This window comes from Lichenostomus cassidix, unplaced genomic scaffold, assembly GCF_008360975.1.
Source record: "Lichenostomus cassidix isolate B80296 unplaced genomic scaffold, HeHo_3.0 HiC_scaffold_43, whole genome shotgun sequence".
Lineage (NCBI taxonomy): Eukaryota > Metazoa > Chordata > Aves > Passeriformes > Meliphagidae > Lichenostomus > Lichenostomus cassidix.
In genome coordinates, this window is record NW_028147635.1 from 2,709,223 (window position 1) to 2,725,010 (window position 15,788).

Below are 15,788 nucleotides of genomic sequence, written 5' to 3' on the forward strand. Positions count from 1 at the left end.
AACCCCAAATGCCAACACACAGCACCACACCAAAAGGATAAACCTCCTTTTTCATTATTCCCTCAAGGCTCATAAGAAATAATCCCGTTATATAATATCCAAAAACACACTCAGGAACAGGTTTCCCCTCCCTTCATCATCCCCAACATTTGGATGTCTCATTCTAGACCCTGCCCCACACTCCAAATCCCCACCCCAACCCATCACACCCCTCCAATTCCCATCAAGACCCTCTTCCCAAGCCCTATTTCCACCCTTCCACCCCTCCAATTCCCATCCCACCCATCCTGCCCCACGCAATGCCCATCTCACCCCACCAAAACTGCATCCCACTTTGCCCAATCCCCTTCCAATGCCATCCCACCCTGAGGGGCTGTGGAATTGAGTCATTTTGGGCAGGGATTGAACTGTTTTGGGGTAAGATTGAGTACTTTCCAGTGGAATTCAGTGGTTTTGAGGTAATGGATGAGACCTCTTGGCTTTTCCAACACAAAATGGAGAAAGAAACTATACCAAATACCCCAGAAGCACCAAATCATCCAGAATAGTTCCCAAACACTAAACACCCCTCCCAAAGAGCAGTAAAACTATGAGGCTTTAGGTAATAAGGCTGGAGCAGAAGACAAAGCACTTCCTGCAGTTGGGGCTTGTGCAGGGCTTCTCTTACTGCTGCCCCTGTTGGTGTCTGGTCAAGTGAGAGGTCTGGGTGAAGCTCTTTCCACACTTGGGACACTCATAGGGCCTCTACCTGGTGTGGATGCGCCGGTGGGTGATGAGGTGGCAGTTTTGCTTGAAGCCTTTCCCACAGTCAGGGCAGTGGAAGGGCCTCTCCTGTGTGTGAATCCGCTCATGGAGGAGATTGGAGCTGGTCTGAAACCTCTTCCCACACTCAGGACACTTGTAGGGCCTCTCCCCAGTATGGATCCTCTGGTGGACAATCAGGCTGGAGCTCGTGCTGAAGCTCTTCCCACATTCCCCACACTCATAGGGTCTCTCCCCAGTGTGGATCCTCCGGTGGACAATCAGGTAGGAGCTCTGACTGAAGCTCTTCCCACATTCCCCACACTCGTAGGGCCGTTCCCCAGTGTGGATCCTCTGGTGGCAGATAAGTTGGCATCTCCTGGTGAAACTTATCCTACATTCCCCACACTCGTAGGGACGTTTCTCAGTGTGGATCCTCTGGTGGCGGATCAGGTGGGAGCTCTGGTTGAAGCTCTTCCCACATTCCCCACACTCATAGGGTCTTTCCCCAGTGTGGATCATCTGGTGGCGGATGAGGAGAGAGCTTGTCCTGAAGCTCTTCCCACATTCCAAGCACTTGTAGAGCTTCTCCCTGGTGTGAAGCTGCTCATGGGCCATCTGCTCATAGCTCTGGCTCGATTGCTGGCCAATTTCCTGGCACAGGGTGGGTCTTTGCTCCTCACAGCACCCTGGGCTTGGTTTGGAGCCTCTCCTCGTGTGAGATCTCCGGGGCTTTTCCTCCCCATTGGACTCCTGCACCATGGAGCTGTTCAAATCAGCCTCTTCCATGAGGTTCTCCAGGGAGGATTTGTCCTCCATGATCTCCATTCCCAGCTCATTGCCTGGGGGTGGAAACACAAGGAGAAGATTTTAGATTTGCCTACATGCCAAAAGGAAAGGGGAAGGAGATTTGCCTCAGTTCATCCTTGGCAGGACAGAGTCAGCAGCAGGGTTGTCCTGCAGCCAGGGCTGATGTTGGGCTGGAAGATGGAGGAAAAGAGAGGGGGAAAGGGGCAGTGACTTCCTCCTCACCTGCCTGGCTGTCCTGGGGCATCTTCCACTTCCTCACTGCCTTCTCCTCCATGCAGCCAAGGTTTGGGAATGGGAAATCCTGGTTTGGAGGAGAAAAACAAGGTGTGAGCACATTGGGTTTTAAGGTTCCCCTGCTTGAGTCCATTTCTAGAAGTCACAGGGCATCTGGTGTCCATAAAAACCTCCAGAGCAATACGATTTTGAAAAAAAAAAACAAAACCCAAAAACCCCAAAAACAATCCCAGGAGTTCCCTTCTTTGGTCTCTCCACTTTGGAATTCTGGGGGTCCCTCCCATCCTGGCTGCTGGGGGCTCTGCATGTATTGGGTTTCCCACATCTAGATGGACTTCAGCCTCTCTGTGCTTTTGTAGGTCCTTGGAATCCCTGAATTTCTTCCTCTCCAGTCTCCCCACATTGGGGTCATGCTGGTCCCTCTCCTCCAGGCTCCCCTCACTCAGGGATGCCAGGGAGTTTTGGGGTTTCCATGGGTTGCTTCTCCCCTCAGTGCTTCAGGGTGTGGGTGTCCAAGGAGTCACCTCTCTCCCTGACTCCAGGCTTTTGAATTTTTGAGATGTCCTGGCATTCCCCCCTTCTATGGGCTCCCCACTTCGGAGTCCTTGGGGTCACAGGGTTCCCCACCTCCAGACTCCCTCTCCTCCAGACTGCCAGCAGTCCCCTGGTCCTGGTATTGCCCTCTCCACCCTCCTCACTCTGGACATCCCACGGTTCCTCCCTTTTGGTTCTCCCTGGGGGTCCCACAGCCCCCTGGCCCTGGGCTGGAGGTGGCAGTGCCTGATTTGGGAAACCCAACCCTCACTGCAGGGGGGGTCCTCGCATCCCCCTGCCCACCACTGGGGCTCTGCTGGCAGCCACCACCAGGACACCCAGAAACACCTCCCAGGGACACCCTGACATCCCCCAAGGGATGTTTTTTATACAGCTTGGAAGTAATTCATACTCCAAACACCAAAACCACTGTGGCCCCTTTAAAAGTAAACTGGCAGGAGAAATGAACCCCACTCACTTGCCCCAACAGACATTACAGGTCAGAGTAACAATTCACTGAAGAGATTACAGTAAATACAATGATACAGAGAAAACAGGTTTTAACCCACAAAGATTGAGTACAACCTGGCTGCCTGTAGGTCAGAGCGATGGTCGAGATCCTACCAAGTGGTGGTCACAGTCCTGTTGAAATTGTGGTCTTGTGGAAGTTCTGCACCTCCTCTGGATCTGTTGAGTGAAAGTTGTGTCCCACATCCCCAAAGCCAGATTATATATGCTCAGGTTCAGGTGGGAATGCTCAGTACCTCCCCCAGGGCAGGGAGTTTCACAATGGAATGATGTCATCCTGTGAGTCATGGGATATTTGGGGAGTCTTTGATGGTCTCAGTCATTTCAGCTGCCCATTGTGCTGGTGCCATTGAGTCCACGATGGCCCATTAGCAGAGATGACCCCCCAGCATAGCTGGGACTGTGCTGGTGCTTCCCTGGAGGGAGTCATCTCAGCTGAGTCATTGGTGTGAAGAAACAGAAACACTGCCTTGCCTCACAGGGTTTGCCTCTTCTTCCTTATCTCATTTAACACCCAGCTCGTAGCCTGAGGGATCAGGGGTGCACTGGGCAGCTCCTGCAAACGACCTCTCATCAGCAGCTCATCAGAAGTGACCTAAGGGGAGTAGAATGCCTAGTTTGGTTACACCCACAGAGTGCTAAACTGGTGCCCTGCTCCTATAACCAGGACAGACTGGCAGTGAAATGTAATTGCAAGGTTTTGTTCCACTTGACTTTCAGCCAAATAACCCATTGGCAGAGTTCTTTCCAGCTGCAATCATTCCTTGATTCCCTCAGGGACACGCTTCCCGTTCCTTCTTCCTTCTGCTTCAAGCTGGGAATGTGCTGGAAAATGTTCAGCAAAGCAAACTTTGCTGCATGCTCTTGGGATCCCAAACAGCTGCTGGACCTGGTCACCTGGTCCTGCACAGCTCCCTTGGGAGGAAAAGCAGAGCCAGGACTCTAGGAACCTCGAGAATTGTCCTCTGGGATCCATGGATTTACAGGGGTAGAAGTTACTAATTTAGGGGGGCTAGAAGCTGAATAATAATCTTCTGGAACTGACTTTGGAGGCCTGAGTTTGGATAATGATTTACTAAGAACTGCTTGCTGAAAACAATATATCACTTGCTAAATGATTTTTGCCTACCCAGTAAAAGGGAGGATATAGAAAGGAAAGCCAAATAATTGATAAAACTTACTGAGTTTGACTGAACATCCTGCTCTCAGACCCCAGAACTGGCTCAAGTGAGTTCTAAGGTTTGGACTTGGACCAAGAACCAAGGGGGCATGTGCAAGGAACCAAGGTGAAGAGTTCATCCTGTGGAAGACTACTAACTTTATCCCTCATTTATATTCGGGACCCTTGCCCACAATTAATTTGTGACACTGCGCTTGCGCGAGCATATTTAAATGAACTTTGAACTCATTATAGTACGAAGCTGGGACAGGTAATGAGTATGTATAGGAGCATTGTGTAACTTTATGCATATGTAACCTAATATAAACCAAGTGAAGAGCTGCTGACGGTGTGCATGCCTTTGGAGGGGCTGCTGCCCATGCACCCCAGCTGGAATAAAAGCATACCTACTTCATAACTTTCTGAGTTGTGGAGTCTATCAGTGCTTCACCATGGCAGACACTGCAATGGGCTGGGATTCCAGTTTCCAGCAAGGAAAAGATGTTCCTGCCCTTGAAGGCAAAGCTCTTGTGGGACTGAAAGCCAAGTGGAGCAAGATAGTGCAATGAAATTGTACTGCTGCCTATCCTAGCAATGACTCAGCTGTGATAACTCCCTTTGAGGAAGCACCAGCACAGTCCCACCCAGCCTGAGGGGTCATCTCTGCTAATGGGCCATTGTGAACTCATGGAACCAAGGGGTCATTGTGACACAGTGGGGCCTCATGGAACCCAGGAGTGCATTGTGACACTACAGAACCTCATGGAATGAAGGGGACACTGTGACACTGTGGGGCCTCATTGGAACTCAGGAGACCATTGGTGACAAAACAGGAGCTCATGGACCCTGTGGGGTACTGTGACACTGCAGGGCCTCGTGGAAACAGCGAGTCCATTGTGACACTGAAGAAATTCGAAGAACCAAATATCCACTGGGACACAGGAGGGCATCATGGGAACCAATGAACCATTTTTGGCAGTATGGCAGGTGATTCGATCAAGGACACATGGTGATAAAATGTGGTCTTAAATGTCCATGGTGATCCTGAGGATCCAAGGAGACCATGGTGACACTACGGAACCTCTTGGAACCATTATTCCATTTTGACAACTGCTGGGCCTCAGGGAGCCAAGGACACCATTGTGACACTGGGGAACCTTATGGACCCAAGCAGCCATTGTGACACTGGGGAACCAAGGAGTCCATTTCTGACAGGATGGAAACTCATGGAACCAATGGACCATTGTGACACTGCAGAACCAACACAGCTGTTGGACCTTGTCACCTGGCTCTGCACAGCTCCCTTTGGAGGCACGGCAGGACCAGCACCCTGGGAGCCTCGGGAGTTCTGCTCCGGGATCAATGGCACACACTGCAAGGGTCTGGAATTCCAGTTTGCAGCAAGGAAAAGATGTTTCTGCCCTTGAAGACAAAGCTCCTCAGAAGGAGGAGCCAAAAGCCAAGTGGAGTAAAATCTTACAATGACATTTCCCTGCCAGCCTTCATCACTTCATCCACAGTTTTTTTAGCTCATGGACTGAGAACAAAATCAGCATAGGGTCTTTGGCTGGCAGCTGCCCTGGCTAAAGAGAGACACTGTGAGAGAAACAGAGCAGGCCAAGAGAGGCAGAAGAGAAAGGAGGACACAAAGAGCAATCAGCTGAGAAGGTGGAACTCTGAAAACAGAATTGGAACTGACTGAAAATGAATGGAACAGAAATCAATAATTCTGGATTATTCAGTTACTCTCAAAACACAGCCCATCCACCCTGTCCTGCACAATTCTGATCCCATCCCTCCAATTTTGGATTCTTCATCCAAATTCTGTGCTGGTGCTCCCCTGGAGGGAGTTATCACTGCTGAGTCTTTGCCAGGACAGGCTGGCAGTGAAGTGTCATTGCACTATCTCCACTTGCCTTTCTGCCCCACAAGAGCGTTGCCTTCAAGGGCTGGAACATCTTTTCCTTGCTGCAAACTGGAATTCGAACCCATTGCAGTGTGTGCCATGGATCCCAGGGGACAATTCCCGAGGCTCCCAGAGTCCTGGCTCTGCTGTGCATCCCAAGGGAGCTGTGCAGGGCCAGGTGACAAGGTCCAGCTGCTTTTTGGGTTCCAAGACCAGACAGCAAAATTTGCTTTGCGGGACATTTTCCAGCACATTCCCAGCTTGAAGCAGAAGGAAGAAGGAAAGGGAAGCAAATCCCTGTGAAAATCAAGGAATGATTGCAGCTGGAAGGAACTCTGTCCATGGGTTATTTTGCTGAAAGCCAAGTGGAACAACATCTTGCAATTACATTTCACTGCCAGTCTGTCCTGGTTATAGGAGCAGGGCACCAGTTTAGCACTCTGTGGGTGTGACCAAACTGGTCATTCTACTCCCCTTAGGTCACGTCTGATGAGCTGCTGATGAGAGGTCGTTTGCAGGAGCTGCCCAGTGCACCCCTGATCCCTCAGGCTACGAGCTGGGTGTTAAATGAGATAAGGAAGAAGAGGCAAACCCTGTGAGGCAAGGCAGTGTTTCTGTTTCTTCACACCAATGACTCAGCTGAGATGACTCCCTCCAGGGAAGCACCAGCACAGTCCCACCCAGCCTGAGGGGTCATTTCTGCTAATGGGCCATCATGGACTCAATGGCACCAGCACAATGGGCAGCTGAAACGACTGAGACCATCAAAGACTCCCCAAATATCCCATGACTCACAGGATGACATCTTTCCATTGTCAAACTCCCTGCCCTGGGGGAGGTACTGAGCATTCCCACCTGAACCTGAGCATATAAAATCTGGGTTTGGGGATGTGGGACAGAACTCAAGAGACCCAGAGAAGGAAGAGCAGAACTTCCACAGGACTGCAGCCACTGCTTTAGACAAGACTGAAACTACCACTTCAGAAGGACTGTGACCACCACTCAGACCAACAGGTTTGGTTGCCTTTTGCTTTCTCTTGGCATACAATGGGGCCATGTGGCGCTCAGCACAGGAACTAAGGAACACTATGCTGTTCTTCTCCGAGGGTGCCTGGTTATACTCTGCCTTTGTGAGTTAAAGCTGTGTCATTGTATTTCTTGTAATCTCTTTGGTGGATTGTGACTCCCATCTTAATCTCTCTTGGGGCAGTTTGGGGGAATCCATTTCTCTTGCCAGTTTAAAACAGCACAGCGTTTCAGAGGTTTTTTACAGTGACTATACAGCCAGTGATTTCTAGAGATGGACTGGGGCAGGAATAACCTTCAAACCCAATGGACTCACACCTTGTTTTTCCCCCCAAACCAGGATTTCCCATTCCCAAACTTGGCTGGATGGAGAAGGAAGCTGTGAGGAAGAGGAAGATGCCCTGGGACAGCCAGTCAGGTGAGGAGGAAGTCACTTCCCCTTTCCCCCTCTCTTCTCCTCCATCTCCCAGCCCAGCATTGCCCCTGGCTGCAGGACAACCCTGCTGCTGACGCTGTCTTGCCGAGAAACGATTTGGGGGGATCTCCTTCCCCTTCCCTCTGGCACGGAGGCAAATCCCAAATCCTCTCCTTGTCCTTCCTCCCCCAGGCAACGAGCTGATGACAGAGAGTAAGGAGGACAAATCCTCCCTGAAGAACCTCATGGATGAGGCCATTTTGAGCAACTCCATGGTGCAGGAATCCAATGGGGAGGAAAATCCCTGGAGATCCCAAATGAGGAGAGGCTCCAAACCAAGCCCAGGGTGCTGTGAGGAGAAAAGACCCACTCTGTGCCAGGAAATTGGCCAGCAATCGAGCCAGAGCTATGAGCAGGTGGCCCATGAGCAGCTTCCCACTGGGGAGAAGCCCTACAAGTGCTTGGAATGTGGGAAGAGCTTCAGGACAAGCTCTCTCCTGATCTGCCACCAGATGATCCACACTGGGGAACGGCCATATGAGTGTGGGGAATGTGAGATGAGTTTCACCAGGAGATGCCACCTGATCCGCCACCAGATGATCCACACTGGGGAAAGACCCTATGAGTGTTCCAAGTGTGGGAAGAGGTTTCAGACCAGCTCCAATCTCCTCCTCCATGAGCGGATTCACACGCAGGAGAGGCCCTTCCGCTGCCCTGACTGCAGGAAAGGCTTCAAGCACAACTCCACCCTCATCAGACACCGGCGCATCCACACTGGGGAGAGACCCTATGAGTGTGGAGAATGTGGGAAGAGCTTCAGCGAGAGCTCCAGCCTGATCATCCACCAGAGGATCCACACAGGGGAGAGGCCCTATGAGTGTCCCGAGTGTGGGAAGAGCTTCACCCAGAGCTCTCACTTGACCAAACACCAACGGAGCCACCAGTAAGAGAAGCTCTGCACAAGTCCCGACTGCAGGAAGAGCTTTTTCTTCTTCTCCAGCCTTATTACCTAAAGCCTCATGGTTTTACTGCTCTTTGGGAGGGGTGTTTGGTGTTCGGGAGCTATTCTGCATGATTTGTTGCTTCTGGGGTATTTGGTACAGTTTCTTCCACCATTTTGTTTTTGAAAAGCCAAGAGGGTGCATCCAGTACCTCAAAACCTCTCGATTCCTCTGGAAAGTACTCAATCTTACCCCAAAATGGCTCAATCCCTGCCCAAAATAACTCAATTCCACAGCACCTCAGGGTGGGATGACATTGGAAGGGGATTGGGCAAAGTGGGATGCAGTTCCAGAGGGGTGAGATGGGCATTGGGTGGGGCAGGATGGGTGGGATGGGAATTGGAGGGGTGGAAGGGTGGAAATGGGGCTTGGGAAGGGGGTCTTGATGTCCATGAGGGGTGGTATGGGTTGGGGTGGGGACTGGGAGTGTGGGGCAGGGTCTGGAATGAGACAGCCAAAGGCTGGGGATGATGAAGGGAGGGGAACTTGTTCCTGAGTGGGTTTTGGGGTATTATATAACATGATTATTTCTCATGAGCCTTGAGGCAATAAAGAAAAAGGAGGTTCATCCTTTTGGTGTGGTGCAGTGTGTTGGCATTTGGGACTTCATTTCGTGTTATTGTTACTATTATTTGTTTGTATTCTTTGTTAGTGTTATACTTCTAAATCCCACCCATTGGTAATAGTGGCTGGATGGCAGCTCACTGGGAAGATTCCCTTCCTTCTCACAGTGGGATTGAGCTATATGGTCACTTCCAAGTTGGCAGTGGCTTCTAAAGATGCAAAGTCCTGTTTATGGTGGTTTTGGTGTGGTTTGGAGTTGGGGAAGGGTCTCATCCCCTCCCAGAGGTGCTCTGAGCCTGCTCTGCACCACATCTGCACTTGTGGCACCTCCCAGCTGCCCTGCCCTGGGGACATGGCAGGACTCCCTCCTGCCAGGGCTGAGGCTTTGCATGGCCTCTCATGACCCCTCATGTCCAAAGCTCTGTGCTGGCACTGTCCTGAGCGCCAACATCACTGCAGCCCCACGGCCTTTGCTGTCCCCCCGTGTCCATTCCCTGTCCCCGAGTCCCGCCCGGCTCTGGCAGCAGCAGGAGCCGCAGCGCAGTGGGCGCCAGCCTGGCCCAGCCGGGGCTCCCAGCAGGAGCAGCAGCAGCATTGCCAGCCCTTCCCAGCTGCTCCTGCCTTGGCTTACCCACTCAGGAACAGGTTTCCCCTCCCTTCATCATCCCCAACCTTTGGCTGTCTCATTCCAGACCCTGCCCCATACTCCCAATCCCCACCCCAACACATCTCACCCCTCCTGGACATCAAGACCCCCTTCCCAAGCCCTATTTCCACCCTTCCACCCCTCCAATTCCCATCCCACCCATCCTGCCCCACCCAATGCCCATCTCACCCCTCTGGAACTGCATCCCACTTTCCCCAATCCCCTTCCAATGTCATCCCACCCTGAGGGGCTGTGGAATTGCGTAATTTTGTGACGAGTGGCAAGAGAGAGCAAGCGACACGGCCCAATGTGGGTCAGAGAGCAAGCTCCATTTTATTTCACCAAATGAGAAACTTATATACTGTTACAGATGTTTCTAATTATAGTTACACACGTATCTGCAGTCTGTTCTCACATAATCAGGGTTTTTCCTGATGACTCCCTTATTCTTTTCTCATAACACTTCTGACTCCCTATCTTATCTCATAACATTTTTCTTACAGCCTAGAAACACACAGCTGTGTTCCCAAGTTTTAGCTTCTCATGACACTTTACTAGGATTTTTACTGAGGCCTGCCTATGCTGAGGTTTTGTTCAGGCCTACTCAGCTAACACAATTTTTGCTGGAAAACTGTGTTTTCCAACAAATTCACCCATTTCGTTTGTGAGAACAGACATTGTCTGTTGTCAGATTAATTTGCTTTGTTATAAATACTTTTTATTACTACAATTATTATAAATTTACTTAAGGAAATATCACTAGTTATTTAGTTATGTTGCCATGGTTCAGGAACTGCTATTGCTGGAAACATTCACTTCACAGTTAAAGCTTGGAGAACTTTTCCTGGGTAAGGACTCCAAGTTTACCTGGAAGAAGGTTTAGCTTTTATAAACTCAATTTGGTAAGTTAAAATTACTTGATCACATTTTGGTGCAGAACACTTGGGACTCATGGCATATTTCCCAGCTAGTTAGGACTGAGGCTTGGCCAGAGCCTAGGCCCTAAGTAGGAGGGTTTTCTTAGAACATCTTATAAACAAGCTTTGATTAATATCAATAAGGAGAGTGTCTTAACATGTTACTATTTTTGCAGATAACTATATAAGGTGAGGTGAAATACTTGAAAACAGTGGACATTATCATTTGACTTTAACTAAGGAAGATAAAACTGCAAAGGCTTTTGTGAATAATAATATAAACTAACAAATTTAAAACTTAAAATTAATATTACTGAAAATGAATAAAGCTTAATTTTAACAAATTGGATTTAAAACTAATAGGACTTAACTATAATGGAATTTAAAATTAATATCACTTTAACAAAACTTAACTCTAACAGAATTTAAAACTTAACAGAATTTAACATTAACATCACTTAATATTACTTAATAGAATTCAACCTTAATAGAATTTAAAACTTAATAGAATTTAAATTCAATATTACTTAACTTTAACAGAATCTATACTTCACCAAAGGCACTTAACAGGTAGCTTAAACTATTCAGTAGAACTTTACTCACAGGTTTCATTCACACATCAAAACTCTTAAGAAATCAAAACCACACTCTCAGCAGTTACAGGTTTCATCTACACATTAAAACACTCAAAAAGTAAACAACACTTTCAGCAGGCCTGCAGTATTCACACATACACACAAACACTATCTTAAGCCCCACTTTAGCAAAATTCAGCTTTTGTTCATGGCTTTAGCAATCAAAGTGTTATTTTTTATCAGGATAATATATTGTTACAATGCTTCTTTATCAGTAAAAGGCTGGAATTAAGTTTTTTGGTCTCGGTGTCAGTGCAGCCGGGCTGAAGGAACAGCCGATCTGCTCCATGTGCCTGGACATTTTCAGGGAGTTTTGGTTGCTGAGCTGCAGCAGGTGGTGAAGGTATGCCAGGACAAGTGCTTACGGAAGGAGCCAAGCTCAGAGACGTTTCCCTGGAACTCTAGAAAGGCTGAAAAGTCATGAAGCTGCACCAGATCAGCCATAGCAAGGCTGTGCTGCTGGTCAACACGTGGCAATGGGTGTTTCACCCGACAAAGTGAATAATTAGAGGTCTTGGGGAGAACAGCTGGAGAGCGTGTTCAAAGATCTGTATCTGCAGCTAGAGAGCAAAAGGGAAGAACTCCTGAAAGTTCTTCATGACTACGAGGAGAAACAACTCCATTCCGGTATCAGACTGTTGTTTTCTGCTGGCAACGCGGAGCGCTGCCTTTCTCCCAGTGGTGGCAGCGAGGGAGAGCTATGATTCCCCCCTCCCCTAGCGGCGGGGGCTCCCCCAGCTGTGCAGCTGCCAAAGTGTTCTGCATGTTAAAAGCAGCACGGCAACTCTCAGGTTTTTCTCTGCTCTCTGTGGCTGCTACCTTTTCTGTTGTTACGTCTGCAACTTTTCTCTCTGCTGCATTATGCTGTAAGCAGGTCACCACTTCACGGTTTGCTAAGTTTTATTGCGGTTTTATCACCATCTATCACTTCGTTAAACAAACAGTTACCAAACTTCTGCCACTGTCTTTCATCAAAGATCGTATCAGGATTAACAAAAAATCCTCTGGCTTCCCCTGTTGCAATTAAAGCGGCTAATTGCCTTAAAGCATATTTGCTTACTCCCCGCTTTCGTAGAAAGCATAATAATAAATCTTGGGCTACCTCCGTTTCCATTTTGGTCCAGCTGGGTTTAAAGTACCTTGGTCGCCGCCGTCGTCTCTCTATCTTCTGCGGTCGCCAAATGCAGCTTTTCTGAGGTTATAGCCCTTACGGAAGCGGGTCTTGTTTGGCCCGAGCCCTCGGATCACCCCCCCTAGCAGGGGTGATGACCTTGGCTCACTGGTGCTGCTCCAGTACCTCTCCGTTCTCACCGCTGTCTGGAGCAGGGCTGTAAACTCTGCTGCCAGTGTCCGTGGTCGTCGCTTCTCGGAGCAGGGTCCTAAGTCCTGCTATCTGTGTCTCTGTATCACGTCGGGGTCACCATTTGACTGGAGCAGAAGACAAAGCTCTTCCTGCAGCTGGGGCTTGTGCAGGGCTTCTCTTACTGGTGGCTCCGTTGGTGGCTCCGTTGGTGTTGGGTCAAGCCAGAGCTCTGGGTGAAGCTCTTCCCACACTCGGGACACTCATAGGGCCTCTCCCCAGTGTGGATCCTCTGGTGGATGATCAGGTGAGAGCTCTGGCTGAAGCTCTTCCCACATTCCCCACACTCATAGGGTCTCTCCCCGGTGTGGATGCGCCGGTGGGTGATGAGGGTGGAGTTGTGCTTGAAGCCCTCCCTGCAGTCAGGGCAGCGGAAAGGCCTCTCCTCTGTGTGAATGAGCTGGTGCAGGAGGAGAGCTGAGCTGCTCTGAAACCTCTTCCCACACTCGGAACACTCATAGGGTCTCTCCCCAGTGTGGATGCGCCGGTGGGTGACGAGGTGGGAGTTTTGCCTGAAGCCTTTCCCGCAGTCAGGGCAGCGGAAGGGCCTCTCCTCAGTGTGAATCCGCTCATGGAGGAGGAGGCTGGAGCTGGTCTGAAACCTCTTCCCACACTCGGGACACTTGTAGGGCCTCTCCCCAGTATGGATCTTCTGGTGGACAATCAGGGTGGAGTTGTCTCTGAAGCTCTTCCCACATTCCCCACACTCATAGGGCCTCTCCCCAGTGTGGATCCTCTGGTGGATGATCAGGCAGGAGCTCGTGATGAAGCTCTTCCCACATTCCCCACACTCATAGGGCCTCTCCCCAGTGTGGATCATCTGGTGGCGGATCAGGTGGGAGATCTGGTTGAAGCTCTTCCCACATTCCCCACACTCATATGGCCGTTCCCCAGTGTGGATCCTCCGGTGGATGATCAGACGGGATCTCCTGGTGAAACTCATCCCACATTCCCCACACTTGTAGGGCCGTTCCCCAGTGTGGATCATCTGGTGGCGGATAAGGAGAGAGCTTGTCCTGAAGCTCTTTTCACATTCCAAGCACTTGTAGGGCTTCTCCCTGGTGTGAAGCTGCTCATGGGCCACCTGCTCATAGTTCTGGCTCGATTGCTGGCCAATTTCCTGGCACAGGGTGGGTCTTTGCTCCTCACAGCACCCTGGGCTCGGTTTGGAGCCTCTCCTCATGTGAGATCTCCGGGGCTTTTCCTCCCCATTGGATTCCTGCACCATGGAGTTGCTCAAAATGGCCTCTTCCATGAGGTTCTTCAGGGAGGATTTGTCCTCCATGGTCTCCATTCCCAGGTCATTGCCTGGGGGAGGAAACACAAGGAGAGGATTTGGGATTTTCCTCTGTTCCAGAGGGAAGGGGAAGGAGATTCTCCCAATCCATCCCCAGCAGAACAGAGTTAGCAGCAGGGTTGTTCTGCAGCCAGAGGCAATTCTGGGCTGGGAGATGGAGGAGAAGAGAGGGGGAAAGGGGCAGTGACTTCCTCCTCACCTGCCTGGCTGTCCTGGGGCATCTTCCTCTTCCTCACAGCCTTCTCCTCCATCCAGCCAAGGTCTGAGAATGGGAAATCCTGGTTTGAGGGAAAACAAAGGGTGACTACATTGAGTTTGAAGGTCACCCTTTCCGATTGCATCTCTAGAAGTCATTGGGCATCTGAAGTCCACAAAACCCTCCAGATCACAAAGATTCAGCACCAAAAACACTCCTAGCAGTTCCCTGTCTCTGGTCTGTCCACTTTGGGCTTCTTGGTTTCCCCCATCTGGGTTGCTGGGAGTCCTGTGTGTACTGTGGGTTCCCCTCTCCAGCATCCCCACTCTCCCCAGACTGCCGGGGGTCCCAGGAATCCCAGGTGTTCCCCCTCGCCAAGTTCCCCACTCTAGGGGTCTCCTCTCTCTGCAGTCCTGCTTAGGGAAGCCTGGGGTTTTGGGGGTCCCAAGGATCCTCTCTCCCATCTCTCTCTCCAGGCTGCCAGGGCTCTTGGTGGTCCCCCCTCTGGGGGTCCCCATTTGTCAGAGACTGAAATAGTTCAGGCCTCAAATATTGATATAAAGTTTTGATCATTAGAACAAAAACTGTATAAAGAAGCTACAATCAAAGAAGCCTACCTGAAGATACCTGACTGGGACTTTGGACTGAAAGGCAAACTGCTGAGATTAGATAAAGGGAAACCTATTGTTCAGTCATCTCAGGCTGAGGGAAAGGAATGCATCCACAAAGGCCAAAGCCACCAGCTGCTCTGAGAATCATCCCTGGCTGAGTTTGGAGTGAGGGCAGAGCACAGCTCACAGAAGCCAGGTTTCTGTGAGCACAGCTCACCTCCAGCCGAGGTGGAGGAGGTTGGGGGTGCATGGTGTAACCTCTGGTCAGAGGCAATAAACACACATCCTCCCTTACACAAACTGTCCAGCTGTGGAACCCCCAACCCCACAAGCCACATCCACGGGACTTTCACATGAGAGGCAGCTGAGGGGGAGTCACAATCCATCAAAGACCCCCAAATGCTAGGCCTTGCACCACAGGAGTGCACGTGATGCAAGCAGAGTCTGCTGCTAGAGACTGCCCCCTGCCCCGGGGGGACATGCCTGGACATTGCCACCTGGCCTGAGTCCATATTAACCCATGGCATTCTGTGCTTTCGGGGGACCATCACCACCGAGAAGAGCAGCTGGAGAGGATCAATGCAACAGTGTTGGGATCCATGGATGGTGATATTTTCTTTATTCTGTCTCTGTCACCCTCTTTCTGTCCCCCCACCTCTCTTCCTACTTCTCCTTTTCTCTCTTCTTCACTCTCTCTCTCTTATTTATGTTTAAATAAAACTCATACTATTGACTAGCATATGGTCTCGTTTGCACCTTAATTCAGGCAGAGCTATTTCCAAAGAACCTTAATATTTGGATCACAACACCAGGTCTACCCGTTAAAGTGAATGGGGAGTTTAGGGCATCAGGTCTACCGACTATAAACCAGTATAAACCAGTAAATCCCAGTTTAAATCAGGAAAAGCACCTGGGTGGGTGGCACCCCCTGCTGTGCAGTGACATCCCAGTTTAAACCAGTAGAAATCAGTATAGAACAGTTCAAACCTGTATAAACCAGTATGAATCAGTATAGCCCCAGTAAATCCCAGTTCCCTCCCCGTATAAACCAGTAAGCCTCCCAGGGACTTCCCAGTCCATCCCAGTAATTCCCATTGACCTCCCAGTATGGCCCAGTGACCCTCCCAGTTCAATCCAGTAACTCCCAGTCCCTCCCAGTACCAAACCAGTTCCCTCTCAGTATAAACCAGTAACCCCAAAATCCCATT

General features: G+C 50.1%; 1 pseudogene across 1 annotated transcript; it reads right to left on the reverse strand.

The window, feature by feature from the left end:
- Positions 1 to 663: 663 nt before the first annotated feature.
- On the reverse strand, positions 664 to 15,452 carry LOC146421166 (uncharacterized; annotated as a pseudogene). Its single transcript, XR_014848759.1, has 3 exons — positions 13,973 to 15,452; positions 12,621 to 13,784; positions 664 to 1,343 (listed from the first exon to the last, which is right to left on the reverse strand). The product of XR_014848759.1 is annotated as an uncharacterized LOC146421166 (transcript).
- Positions 15,453 to 15,788: the final 336 nt, after the last annotated feature.